This window comes from Tachyglossus aculeatus, chromosome X1 (assembly GCF_015852505.1).
Source record: "Tachyglossus aculeatus isolate mTacAcu1 chromosome X1, mTacAcu1.pri, whole genome shotgun sequence".
Classification (NCBI taxonomy): domain Eukaryota; kingdom Metazoa; phylum Chordata; class Mammalia; order Monotremata; family Tachyglossidae; genus Tachyglossus; species Tachyglossus aculeatus.
The window spans coordinates 14,444,055-14,459,171 of NC_052101.1; the positions used below are offsets into that span (position 1 = coordinate 14,444,055).

At 41.7% G+C, this 15,117-nt stretch overlaps 2 non-coding genes across 2 annotated transcripts; one reads left to right on the forward strand and one right to left on the reverse strand.

The window, feature by feature from the left end:
- Positions 1 to 678: 678 nt before the first annotated feature.
- On the reverse strand, positions 679 to 816 carry LOC119920243. The gene has a single exon (XR_005448001.1). It is a non-coding gene; the product is annotated as a small nucleolar RNA SNORA7 (small nucleolar RNA).
- Positions 817 to 11,397: 10,581 nt separating this feature from the next.
- LOC119920445 lies at positions 11,398 to 11,535 on the forward strand. The gene has a single exon (XR_005448191.1). It is a non-coding gene; the product is annotated as a small nucleolar RNA SNORA7 (small nucleolar RNA).
- Positions 11,536 to 15,117: the final 3,582 nt, after the last annotated feature.

Genomic DNA, 15,117 nt, shown 5'->3' on the forward strand with positions numbered 1-15,117 from the left:
CTTCAGAATGACTGGATGAGAGATTGCAATGTCTCGCTGCCTCATCCATTGTCTCAATGGTTTGAGCTACATTAATCATATCTGCTGTGTGACCTTGGGCAAGTCACTTAACGTCCCTGTGCCTCAGTTACCTCATCTGTAAAATGGAGATTAAGACTGTAAGCCCCATGTGGGACAGGGACTGCGTCCGACCTGATTAGCTTGTATCTAGCCCAGCACTTAGAATACTGCCTGGCACATAGTAAGCACTCAAGAAATAGCACAAAAAATTCCAGTCGGCCACCTTGCCCCCCCAAGCCCAACCCCAAATAACCAAAGGCATCTCAATGTTAACTTTCATTTTCCAACAATCTGGATCAATCAAGGTGGTGGCCTGGCCACTGTGGAACCTCTCTGCTTCCACAACAATTCTGGTTTGGCCAGGAACTAAAAGGGCATATGTATTCTATGGTAATTGTTAAGCATTTCTCTTGTCTTATGCTATTGAGTCATTTCTGACCTACGGCGACTCCATGAACACATCTCTCCCTTAACGCCCCACCTCCACCTGCAATCATTCTGGTAGTGTGTCCGTAGATCTTTCTTGGTTAAAATATGGAAGTGGTTTACCATTGACTTCTCCGCACAGTAAACTTGACTTTCTCCCGTGCTGCTGCTGCCTAGCACAGGTGAGTTTTGACTTGTAGCAGATTGCTTTCCACTCGCTAGCCACTGCCCGAGCTAGGAATGGAATGGACAGGCCTCTGCTTGATTCTCCCTCCCATAGTCGAGACTGGGAGAATACTGGAAACTCTCCAGGTGCGATCCTAAGAGGGGTGTGGTGCACTCGTTATGGGTAAAACACTGCTCTAAGTGATGGGGTAGACACAAGTTAAACAGGCTGGATACAGTCCCTGTCCCATATGGGACTCACAGTTTAAGAAGGAGAGAGAGCAGGCATTGAATCCCCATTTTGTAGTAGAGGAAACAGACACAGAGACGTTTGATGCCCAAAGTCACACAGCAGGCAAGTTGCAGAGCTGGCATTAGAACTCAAGTCTTCTTCTTCCAGGCCAATGCCGAATTCACTAGGCCACGCTGCTTCTTCCCTTCCAAATGTTCCCCAACTCCTAGGCCCTGCCTGAAGAAAAAAGGAATCTCAGGACAAAGTACGGTATTACCTTCCCCATACTGATTTATGAAAGAGCTGGCCAATTGATTAACAAGGAGTTCCCAGAATTTTTTTTCCCACTCTGACAATATGTTTTGATCCACACTAGGGAAGAGAGAAAAGAAAGGGAGAGAAGGTAACAACAGCAAGTTTACAGATGATCCCTGTCCCTCCACCCATTCAAAGTTGTCCTCAGTGCCATTTTCTGCAGAAACAATTTTCTAGGCTAGAAGAGTTGATTAGCAAGCAAATTCCCAAATTAAGAGTGTAAATTCTTTGTGGGCAGGGAGTGTCCTAAATACTTAGTATTGAGCTCAATAAATGCTATTATTACTACTGCCATCACAAATCAAATATAGACCCTTTTCTGCATGCACTAAGGACTCAATAAATACCACAAATTACTGGATTGATTCTAGTAGGCAACAAATATGGTCGTAATTGAATTAAACTTTTCCAAGCATTAACACTGAATTTATTTCAAAGAAACCAGAGAACTCCCACAGTTTCCAGGTCTTTTCAGCATCTATGCCACTTCCTCTTTCCACTTCTTTCAATATAGCAGCTCCTAACTTAATCAGCTTTAATCAAGGATTATATGAAATGGACATGATTTCCTTTGGGCTCTGCCTACAGAGAACTGCTCAGTTACTTCTGAGAAACACAGTGAAGACCTCAACACCATGTGTGACTAGAATAAATGTCATTCTGAGGAACTTTTTATATTCACCTCCAATACTCAGGTTCCAGAGATATCAATTTGAGGGAATACAAACAAGGGATAATACCCCTACTCCTTGTTATCAATAAATGTGTGTGTGTGTGTATAAAATGATATAGATTATGATGGGATATTTGTGTGAAATTCCCACCGCACAATTAAGGTCGTTATTATTTCAGGAACTATAAATATGCTTGGATGCAATATCGAAAACTCAACGATCTCAAAGAAATTTATGGTTTTATTACCCATCAGAATTGGCAGTGATGGCAGAATCACTTTGAATGAAGAATAAAGGCTCAGACAGTGAAGGACACATGTAGCTGGCCATGAGACCTTGGCACAATGAATCTAGGTGACCATGATAGTCTGACGAGACTGAGATTCTTTACAAACATTCAACTGTTCAGACGGGATAAACTCTGGGAGCTTGGAATATAAATTCTAAGAGCAGGAAGGGGCCAATTTCCAAAGTAGAATTTGAGCATCGTGACTCTATTCCATTCCAAAAATTTGGTACTGCTGTTAGATATCATTTTGTGCATGATATGTCATTTTCAAAGCAAAATACTAGGAGAAAAGAATCCATGGTAGGTTCATTTAAAATTAAGACAAATGTTTTCAGAAATTGTCAGCTCTACCAAGTTTTGTTTTATTATGTAATTGGGTAAGTGGTTCACTTCGTTCATCTAGGCTGTTTATAACTCACTCCTAACAATGCTCTCTCTCTCTCTCTCTCTCTCTCTCTCTCTCTCTCTCTCTATGTGTATATATATATATATATATACACACATACATATACACTGAATCTTGAGGATTACTTGAGAGTTAACTTGTTGATATTTGCAGTTGAGTACCACCCCATATGTATCTCTTCAAATTTCATTGAAATTAGTGACTCTGAAATGAGTTTACCTCATTAGAGGGCAAGAAGATTGAAATATAGGATGTTTTCAGCTACAGGTTACATCAATGTGATTAATTAACAGATTCTCTTTATCTGTTCTTATTTTCTTGTCTACAACTACAGTTTCCCATTCTTCCATGCTCCTGGTCCCATCTTTACAGAAAGAAAAAATTGATGAAACCAATGATTTGGTTTCCATAGAAAAATAATTTGAAAAATGCAAAAATCATGTTGTCTAACAGAATTTCAAAAAATCTACACTGCCTTACTCTAGGATGCTATAAAACAATCCATATACCATTTACAAGTCAATTTTACTTCTGGGAGTAAAATAAAAAAGATCCCAATATCCCTGAGCTGGCTGAATAAGTAAACCCAAAGCAGCCTTCTAACATTTTCCATTGTACATAAAAAGTCATGTCACAGATTTGGGGGGAATTTTGACTTCAAAGGGTTTAGCAAGTACAGGAAATACCCTTCTAAGCAGCAAAGGTGGTTAGGGCTTCTTAGGGCTAGGTGCTTTTGGAGTAAGACAAAGTAAGAAAGGGTGCAGTGAATAGTGGGAGAAAGAGAGAAGGCAAAATTTCAGGCACTTCATTCATTCATGGCTTACATTACTACTTTGTGCCTTCTGAGTGCAAGGCATGGTGCTAGAAATTTGGGAGATTTTAATAAGCATGAAAGACATGAACTGGTCTTCAAGGAGCTCAAAATCTATTGGATACTTGTTTCCAACAACTTGCAAAATATCTCAGTAGCATAGAGATGATTGGCAGTAACGTCTTCAGAGTTTCCAGAGAAAATAATTTTCTTCCTTACTTCAAGGGATACTCCCTGTCACCCTACTCAAGTGCTAATTCAAGAGCCCTGTCCCTAAAAATTTCTGCACGTTGGGTCACAACAGACATTTGCTTGCCCTGAGGTCGGAAAAAATGTGCCAAACGCTCTGCCAATTTAACAACTTTACCCCCACATGCACATGCAACATTTCACATGACATCATATGGAAGTCCATTTGTTCCCTCGAACCCAAAACATTTCCCCGGGGGAGGTTTCTTCCATTATTTCATTTGATCGTATTTATTGAGCACCAGAGCACTGTACTAACTGCTTGGAAAGTACAATTCAGCAACAAATAGAGACAATCCCTGCCCACAACGGGCTAACAGTCTAGAAGTGGGGAGACAGATACCCACCTCCTTGCTCCAGAGTCATTGCGTCCTCCTTCCCAGTGTCACCTCTGTACAGGCACTTCCTATTCTAATAATAATGGTATTTATTAAGTGCTTACTATGTGCCACACACTGTAACAAGCACTGGGGTGGACACAAGTAAATCTGGTTGGACACATAGGGCTCACAGTCTCTATCCTCATTTTACAGATGAGGTAACTGAGGCCCATTGAAGTGACTTGCCCAAGGTCACACAGCAGACAAGTGGAGGAGCCGGGGTTCTCCACGACCTAACTCCTAAGGCCTGTGCTCTCTTCACTATCCCATGCTGCTCCTCAGTTCTGAATGCAGAACAGCCAGAGAGAACTTATCTGTAATTTTGTTCGGCGCCACATTAACCAAATCCATCCATAACATTGTCATGAGCCAGAAGCCACTTGTAGATGAGTAATAAGGCCACATTAATCAAAGGTATTTACTAGGCTCTAACTGTGTGCAGAGCACTGTTCTAAGCGCTTGAGAGAGGACAATCCAAGAGAATTGACAGACATGTTCCCGGTCCATAATAAACTATAATCTGTGTATTTCTTATTATCTATAGCAGTCACAACATCACAAAAACCTCATAGAACTTTAAAATACTGTACCTGAAGAAATATAGTGGAGAAAAGTCTGGGCTGATGATTTTTCTGGCACAGTGCTTGTATTTGGCAGGGTTCCACACACCAGTGTGACTGACAAGCTTTCACTTTTGTCACACCCTCTGTGGCCTTTTACAAGCTTTCGTAGGATTATCACTTTTCTCCAAGGCTGAGCACCCACTAGGTTAGCAGGATAGTGCTCAGGGGACAGGGTGGGGAGAGGAAGCAGAAGAAAAGAATAAAACTCTCAGTGACAGCATCCCCAGAATGGAGAAATTCCATATCTACTATTCTAGTCTGTATCATTTAGTCCTTTTTTTTCTACTTCACTGTGTGTGTGTGCTGTTAGTAGTTCAGCTCCTACTTAATCCCAATCAATGTAGAAAATGCCAAACAAAGAAGTGACATGTTCGCTTGCCCCAAGGGAGTTTACAATGTAACATGTGTATGTGTGATCTTTGTGGTTGTGTTTTCACTCAAAAAGGGAGATGGGCAGATATTGGAAACCAGAGTTGAATCAATCAAGTTCTAGCGGCCAGATTGGCTCATATTTAACATAGACATCACCCTATATGTTACAGCATCTCTGTACTCTAATCCTGACCCCCGGCAACTAACTGAATGTGTCATCTCTGCATAAAGAAAGGTGTCCATAGAGCCCTTTATTTTGTTTTATGACTTGAAGATTTAGAACTAATCCCTTGGAGAACTGGATTTCATTGAACGTTTAGACTTTTGGAATGGAAATGAATGTGTACCATTAACTCTGGTTTCTGGTTAAAATAAATTGAAGGACATTTCCTAAGTCTATGAAAATTATTCTGAAGGAATCGACTCCAAACTGAATAGGAATATGGGTAGGTCACTAAGAAAGTGATGGCCAGGATAACTGGGAAGAAAAGACAGGTCAAGATTAATGTTTAATTAAGATGCCAGAGGTAGTCTTCATAAATCAGAGATGGAAAGTTGAACTGGGAAATAAAAATTTTAAAGTAGGGAAAGAAATTCACCTATATTTGGAGAAGGTCTTTATTCACAGCCATGTTCATAGTACAATTTTCAACACCTGTCTGGTTCACTGAGTGTTTATTTTCTATGTGAATTGGATCTCAGTTTAACCTCACTCCAGACCTGCCTTGTGACGAAATAGAGGGGGAAGAGAGAAGCAGTGGCAACGTTTAGGCTACACACAAAATAAACCTTTGGGAAGAGAATGGTGACTATGGCTAACTATTGCGGTTGCCGTGGCTGGGACTGAAACTGTGGACTCTGGGCCTTGTGGAGGTAGCACTCTGCTCCTCTAGGCACGGAACTCTACCCTTGTTCTTTTTTTTCTGATTATTGCCGTCCTTCTTGCTTTAATGTTTTATAGTTTACTTATGTGTTTATCACTGGTCCCTTCTCCCCACTTAATTCTTAGATTGTGAGCCCCTGGGGGTCAGATGCCATAGCTAATTCTCTCTCGCCAGTGTATTATGTTCCAGCCCTTGGTACCCTGCTTTGCAGCCATTAGGCCCAAAGTAAAACCTATTATGAGTAGGTTTATTGAAGCCATTCTTCATACTCTGAGAAGTCAAAGAAGTCATTGGCCCTTTAAGTTGACCCCTTCAGTAAGTCTGGATGGAAGCCAGGATTATGATGCTGATGTGAAAGGAGAAAAACTCATGCAAGATGAAGCTTGGAAATTGCTAGGCTGGTTGACTTAGAGTGCACTTCCCAGAAGGGCAACAGAAGCAGATAGCTATGCTCATAGAAAATAATCTTTACTCTCTTGTCCCCAAGGAGCACCTGAATAGGGTAGTCAGTGATAACACTCAGACCCAGAGATCCCAAGGCGTGCCTGCATAAATTACATTGATTGTAATGTCAAACAGACTCTCTTAATGTGGAAGTCCTCATGATTTCATTGGACACTCCCTGCCCCTCTCCCAATTACTTCAAAATCAATGTGCTCCCTTCCCTGGTTCCTTTGCACGTGACTGCTGCTTCTCAATATAGAATCTGGTGGCAAGAGCCATAGAAGATGTAGCCTTGGTGCTGAAAATAAAAATGCCATGCATTAAGGCAACCTATGATGGCTCATGATCAGTCAAGGGACAGGTTAGTTGGAAGCAGGATGCCTAGTATAAACCAGACAACTAGCCATCTGAAACCAGACTTCCTTCCTCTGCTCTACGCCCTACTGCATTGCTCTGACTTGCTCCTTTTATTCCTTCCCCCTTCCCAACCCGAAAGCACTTATATACATATCTATAATTTATTTATTTATATTAATGTCTGTCTTCCCCTCTACACTGTAAGCATGTTATGGGCAGGGAATGTGTCTTGTTACATTGTTGCATTGTACTCTATTGTACTCAATTGTATTGTATTGTACTCTATTGTAGAGAAGCAGCGTGTCTCAGTGGAAAGAGCCCGGGCTTTGGAGTCAGAGGTCATGGGTTCAAGTCCCGGCTCCGCCAACTGTCAGCTGTGTGACTTTGGGCAAGTCACTTCACTTCTCTGGGCCTCAGTTCCCTCATCTTTAAAATGGGGATTAAGACTGTGAGCCCCCCGTGGGACAACCTGATCACCTTGTAACCTTCTCAGTGCTTAGAACAGTGCTTTGCACATAGTAAGTGCTTAATAAATGCCATTATTATTATTACTATACTCTCCCAAGCCCTTAATACTGTGCTTTGGACTATGCACTCAAATACTATTGACTGACTGAATGCTTCAATTCTGTCTTTGACCCCCTCCAATCTGCCCTCTGTCTCTTTCACTCCATAGAAACCCTCCTATTATAATGAAAGACTCTTGTCTTTCCAAATGCAATGGCCTCTACTCCACCCTAATCCTCTTCAACTCTCGGCTGCCTTTAACACTGTGAGCCACCACTTTCTCTTGGAAACACTGTCTAGCCTGGACTTCACTGACAATGTTCTCCAATAGGTCTTCTATCTCTCTGGACACTCCTTCTTGGTTTCTTTTACAGGCTCCTCCTCTGCCTCCCACTCTCTAAATGTGGACGTCACTCAAGGTTCAGTTCTGGGTTTCCTAGTCTCCATCTTCATCCACTCCCTTGGAGAAATCATTCTCTCCCACAGCTTCAACTACCATCTCTATAAGGATGATTCCCAAAACTACATCTCCAGCACTGATCTCTTTCCTTCTCTGAAATCTTGCATTTCCTCCTGTCTTCAGGATACCACAAACTTTGCATGTCCAAATCAGAATTCTATATCTCCCACCCAAACCCTCCCTTCCTGTCTTTCCCCTCACTGTAGACAACAACACGTTTCTCCCTCTCAGAAGCCCATAAACTTGGCATGATCCTCAACACATTTTTCTCATTCGACGCATACATTCAATCTGTCACCAAATCCTATCGGTTCTATTTTCACAACATCTCTAGAATTCATCCTTTCCTCTCCTTTCAAACTGCTACAACAATGATCCAAGCACTTACCCTACCCCACCTTGATTACTGCATCAGCTTCCTTGTTAACCTCCCTGTTTCCTTTCCCCTCTCTAGTCCTTACTTCTCTCTCTTTCATCATCATCATCATCAACATCAATCGTATTTATTGAGCGCTTACTATGTGCAGAGCACTGTACTAAGTGCTTGGGAAGTACAAATTGGCAACACATAGAGACAGTCCCTACCCAACAGTGAGCTCACAGTCTAAAAGGGGGAGACAGAGAACAAAACCAAACATACTAACAAAATAAATAGAATAGATATGTACAAGTAAAATAAATAAATAGAGTAATAAATATGTACAAACATATATACATATATACAGGTGCTGTGGGGAAGGGAAAGAGATAAGATGGGGGGGATGGAGAGGGGGACGAGGGGGAGAGGGTTTCCTGGATCGCTTTTCTAAAACAATGTTCAGATCATGTTTACCCCATTCCTCAAGAACCACCAGTGATTGCCCATCCACTTCTGCATCAGAAAGAAACTCCTCAGCATCACTTAAGCAATCAACAAACCAGACTGCTCCCTGGGTCTTGATCTCATCTATCTCTCCATCAACCCCTTATCCACACCCTCCCTCTGCTCTGGAACTTCCTCCACTGTCAAATATGACACACCACAACTCTCCCCATCTTCAAAACCATACTAAAATCATACCACTTCCAGGAAATCTTCCTTAAGCCCTAATTTCCTCTTCTCCTTCTCCCTTTTGTATCATCTATGTGCATCTCTACCCTTTATGTATTTAATATTCACCCAACCTTCAGCCTGAGAGCCCCATAACATTTCAATATCTGTCTCCCACTCCAGACTCTAAGAGAACTTGTCAATCAACTCTATTGTATTGTGCTCTCCCACACGCTTCGTGCAGTGTTCTGCACAAATAAGCATTCAATAAATAAAACTGATTGATATATTTGGCCAATGATTTGGGTTCTGAATCATTTGGATTATCTGTTAGTGTAGACTTATTCTCTTTGGAAATTTTTGTCCACACAAAATCGCTAATTAACCATTCCTCCTTTCTCCCCCATCAGTGGTGAACTTTGGAAACCTATCCGCCACCCTTTAGAATTTGCCTGTCTGCTTCCATCATGATCTCACCCTCACAAATCACTGATTCAGAGATATTGTGAAGTTTTCCCTTTTGCCCTTGACCTGTTTAATAGGTCGTCTCTCAAGTTCCTCCTAGTGCCAGAGTGAAAATAAGAATTTGAGATGATTGATTTTTCTTACCTCCCTTTTTTGTCTTGCTCCTTTATACCAAGTATTGTTTGGGAATATGAATCCTGATTGAAGTGATATAAATGAAATTTTATTGCAGTTCTTTCTTTCATGGTATTAGTTAAGTGCTTACCATGAGCCAGGCACTGTACTAAGTGTCAGGGTGGATACAAGCAAACCGGGTTGGACACAGTACTTGTCCCACCTGGGGCTCACTGTCTTAATCCCCATTTTACAGAAAAGGTAACTGAGGCCCAGAGAAGTGAAGTGACTTGCCCAAGGTCACACAGCAGAGAAGTGGCAGAGCTGGGATTAGAACCCACGACCTCCTGATTCCTGAGCCTGTGCTCTATTCACTATGCCATGCTGTTTCTCAGTTATTACAGTTGCTCTTTCCTGACCAGAATTACTCAGGTGAACCTCAATTCAAGTCACAATAAAATATTTCACACAATTAAAACCGTGTGTGTGGCATAAATAGTCATCTTGATCATATATAGTGTCTATCTTTCTGACATCAGAAAAAATGTATAATAATTCACTGATGCCTTCACATTTTGCCTGACAGGCTCTTCCAATGTTATGAATGGAAAGTAATAATCTCCCTTTGAGGAGAGACTATATTCTGCTATTGTGGCAGTAACAAAACCTGTGACGGATATCAGAGTGAGAGAAAGCTTTCTGAAAGGTTTAAGGGCTATTTTTCCAACAATATCTACTTAATGTTTATTGTGACGATGCAGAGCAAGCAGAGCACATGGAGAATGTGTTTAAGTGGATTAATATTCTACAAGAAGCAATACATAGTTTCTTTGGTAAGGAGAAGCAAGACATTCAGATTTGCTCAAATGCACGACTCAAAGGACTGCCCTAATTACTCTTGCCAGAAGCAGATGCTAAAGACAAAGGGAAAATGTGTCCCCTTCAAGGGGTTCTAAAGGACTGGGTTGTTTTTTTTTTTCATTTTCTTTTGTAGAATTTCATTGCAATTGGTTCTTGGCTCCTGATTTGTACCAGACAGGAGGTTTTCTGAGAGGACGGAGAAACAGCTGACCGACCCAAAGTGGAGAAACAAAACAGCATTTACAGAATCAAGGAAAACTTGAAGTGGAAGCTACCCTTTACATCAGATATCTGTATTTCATGTAAACATATATACTAATAAAATCTATTATTTCTTCATCACACCTGACAATAAAAAAAAGCAAACGTTGTGGAAAGCAGCATAGTCTGGTGGAAAGAGCACAGGTCTAGCTGGTAATCTGAAGCCTATTACCAACTCTCTCACTTGTGTGCTGTGCTACCCTGGGAAAGTCGCTTAACTCCTCTGTGCCTCAGCTACCTCAGCAGGAAAATGGGGATGAAAACTGGGAGCCCCATGTGGGACATGGACTGTATCCAATCTGCTTAGCTTGCATCTACCCCTGTGCCTGGCACACAGTAAGCACTCAACAAAGAACTTATAAATAAAAAATGACCTAAGGATTGTGAACACTAAATATTTTAATTGCATGGCTCTAACACAGAGATTGTCTTATTGCATATTTATGCCAGGACTTAATACAGTGCTTGACACATAATGAGCACTTAATAAATGAGATAGCAAATAATTAATGAACTAAAGATAGAAGAAGGGTATTTTGGGACAACTCCTAAAGCTCTTTGTTCAGATTTGTAGGATCAAAAATTAATTCTTTGATAATTGACTTGTGAACAAGCAATGAACTGCATGAAAAACAGAGAGTGAGACTAAATTTTTAATGACATTTATTAAGCACTTACTATGTGCAAAGCACTGTTCTAAGGGCTGGGGAGGTTACAAGGTGATCAGGTTGTCCCACAGGGGCTCACAGTCTTAATCCCCATTTTACAGATGAGGTAACTGAGGCACAGAGAAGTGAAGTGACTGGCCCAAAGTCGCACAGCTGACAAGTGGCGGTGCCGGGATTTGAACCCATGACCTCTGACTTCAAAGCCCTTGTTCTTTCCACTGAGCCACGCTGCTTCTCACTAAATGAACTAAATGAACACAGTGCAGTGTTCTACACATAGTAAGCACTTAATAAAAAAAATTGATTGAAAAATCTGACATAACATCAGGCATATCATTGATGGAATCCTCTTAGGGTCACACCTGGAGAGTTTCCAGGACTCTACCAGTCTCGGTTACTAGAAGGAGAGTCACACAGAGGCCTATCCATTCCATTCCTGGCTTGAGCAGTGGCTAGTGAGTGGAAGGCAATCTGCTACAAGTCAAAACTCACCCGTGCTGGGCAGCAGCAGCATGGGAAAGAGTTGAAGGAGGAGACTCGAGTTTACCGCACGCAAGGTGGAAATGGTAAACTGCTGCCATATTTTTTACCAAGAAAACCTAAGGACACACTTCCAGAATGATTGCACATGGAAAGCGGGGCGTTCGGGAAGAGATGTGTCTGTGGTTTCACTATGGGTAGGAAACGACTCGACGTCATAAGACAATCACCGATGAAACAGTGCAGGAAGTGACTATTCTAGCCCTAAGAGACACCGGAGCCCACTGTAGATGGATCGTCAATCATCAGTGGATTTTATTGAGTGCTCACCATGCGCAGAACACTGTACTAAGTGCTTGGGAGATTACGACAGATTGGTATTAAAAATAATAATGGTATGTGTTAAGTGCACTGTTCTAAGTATTAGAGTGTATACAAGGTTATCAGGTTGGATGCAGTCCCTGCCTCATGTGGGGCCTACATCCATAATCCCCATTTTCCAGATGAGGTAATTGAGGCACAGAGAAATGAAGTGACTTGCCCAAGGTCACACAGCAGACACGTGGCAGAGCCAGGATTAGAGCCCAGGTCCTTGTAACTCCCAGGCTCATGTTCTATCCACTCAGCTTCTCAGCAGGGTAGATTCCCTGCTCATAACAAGCTTACAGTCCCAGAGGGAAAAGCTGGCAATTGTTACCTATCTTGCTCTCCTGGTGGTATATAGAGGACCCCGCTACCTACCCTGCTCTCCTGGGACATAGAGTCAGACCACCACTCATGTCCAAATTGTCCCTGATCATCATTCTTTATCTGAACATTTTTTCTGGCCCCTGTGCAATCAGAAGTGGACTTTCAATATTGCCAATTAAATCAAGAGGAGCCTTTCTAAGCAGCATAGCCTAGTGGATAGAGCACTAGGGCCTGAGAGTCAGAAGGACTTGAGTTCTAATCCGAGCTCCGCCACTTGTCTGTGGTATGACCTTGGACAAGTCATTTCACTTCTCTGGGCCTCAGTTACCTCATCTGTAAAATGGGGATTAAGACTACGAACCCCACATGGGACACGGACTGTGTCCAACCTGATTAGCTTGTATCGACTCCAGTGCACAGAACAGTGCTTGACACATAGAAAGCACTTAACCATTGTTATTATCATTATTGTTATTATTTATTATTATTATTATTATTATTATTAATTGGCCCCATAATCATCCAGGAAGTAGCCTCATCTAAAGCAATCATGCCAAGGTCCTAATCTTCAAGCACTCGGAAGTTTCAGAAACAAACCAGCTCTTAATTCCAAGGGGAAATCACTCCCACCCTCACCCTACTGCCTCCCAAAGCTATTGTGAGGATTAATTAGACGGATGTACATGAAGTGCCTAGAGCTCTATACGAGAAAAATGCCAGATAATTACACAGTGATAGCATCGAGAATTTTCTTTTCAAAATTTCACCATTAGAAGACACTCTAGCCTGCTTTTAATCTTGATTAGGATAACCTCTGCCAAAAAAAATTTCATCGCTGAACAACAAACATTTTAGAAGTTCGACACGAAAAGGGAAACTTCAACACAGCCCTTTTCGATTCTAAAAATGTTCTCGACTTTTTATTTAATTGGCACAATTAGCTGAGGCAATAGAGGGAGAAGACAGACAGTGCCTGGTGGAAATGTTTGCATAGTGGAGCACAGTATGTTTCAAACTCTACAGCTGTGGGTGGTCCCACTATCTTTACCAAGATTCCTCTCCCACTTCCTTTCATGACATCTCTCTGAACCCCCTTCCCCTAGCACTTTTAGCCCTGTTTTGGCGTGGGAGGGGTATATGGTATAAAACTCCAAGAAGGGCCCTGTTACCAGCAAGCCCACCTACCTCTTCGTTCTTTCTCTCTCGGCCTCCACTCTGTTCCAAAAATAACAATAGACGTTCCAGGAGGGGGAGATTAAGTGAAAAGGAAGTTATATATGTTCCCAGGAGAAAGCAAAAACTTTAGGACCCCCGGGGAGGTCAGAGAAAAAAATCTGCAGTCGGACTACGCCAGTGAATAGACAGATTCTCAGGTTAGGAGTTCAGAGATATAGGCTCACCTTCAGCTATTCATTCATTCATTTGTATTTATTGAGCGTTTACTGCGTGCAGAGCACTGTATTAAGCGCTTGGGAAGTACAATTCAGCACTGTGAGATAATAGGTAAATCCTCAATACGTCTCCTCGGTTTTCCATCTCTAAAATGGCCTGCTACTCCCTGCTTTATAGTGTAGTCTCAGGAGGTTCAATATATTTGAAAGTGCATTAAACTTTTCATAAGGGAGTATAGTAGGAATACAGGATATTATCGCTATTAGCAACTAGAGAGGGGAACATTAGATTGCCTTTTTAAGAACGGTGGGATGCTGTTGCCAGAACACGGACAGGACGCCATGTTAATGGTCAATGAATCACCTTGTCTAAAATGCTAATAAGGTGATTTATATGCCTGATGCCCACTCCATCAGCCATCAGCCAAGCAGCTCACCCCAGAGCCTGGAAATTTCATGGATTTCCAGGTGCACAGACACCAATCTGAAAAGCCACTGCTTCAGCTGGCCAAATGGCATGAGGAGGGATTCTGTCTTTCCCACCCCAATGAACCAACATCACGCCAACCTAGTGTCATGCCAGACTAGCGTTGTCATTTTCATACTAAATACATTGACCATTTTCTGGCATTAATGATTTAATAGAATACTTATTTGTATTTCTGTCCATTTGCAACTTGGTAGCCCCCGTTTCCAGTGTTGGGTAATATGTATATGTATGTATACACATTATGTTTATACTATGTACCCGGAATATCCATCCTGTAAGGGCATTCGTTTGTGAACTTGAACTTTTTTTAAAATTTGTCTTTGTATTTGTGTTCTATCATATAAATCTATTTCAAAGATTTAGAATATATGAGTATATTATAGTATTTGTTTCATGGTTTATGCTTCTGTTTCACATGATAAAGAAAACTACAAAATCTAGACGTTAGTCTCTGATGAAAAATGTGGCAGTCTGACATGCATGATTATTAAGTTCCAAAGGAGGCACAAATTTTAAAAAATAGCAGGGTAAGGGGCCAATAAAGGACGATGGGTGTTCATTTTCGTGTGGTAGCAACCTGACTCACAGTCATCCCTAATGTTCTCAGAACTCTAAGGTAACCCTCCCCACACAACACCCTCCTACACAGTATAGCACCCTACCAACCAAAATCAATCAATCAATCAATCAATCATATTTATTGAGCACTTACTATGTGCAGAGCACTGTACTAAGCGCTTGGGAAGTACAAATTGGCAACACATAGCGACAGTCCCTACCCAACAGTGGGCTCACAGTCTAAAAGACTAAAATGGTCATGACTCTGTTACCTTGTACCATGAGGTGAAGTGTGACCTTGGGCAAGTCACTTCACTTCTCTGGGCCTCAGTTACTTCATCTGTAAAGTGGGGATTAAGACTGTGAACCCCACAGGGGACAGGGACTGAGTCCACACTGATTTGCTTGGATCCACCCCAGCACTTAGTGCAGTGTTTGGCACATAGTACGCGCTT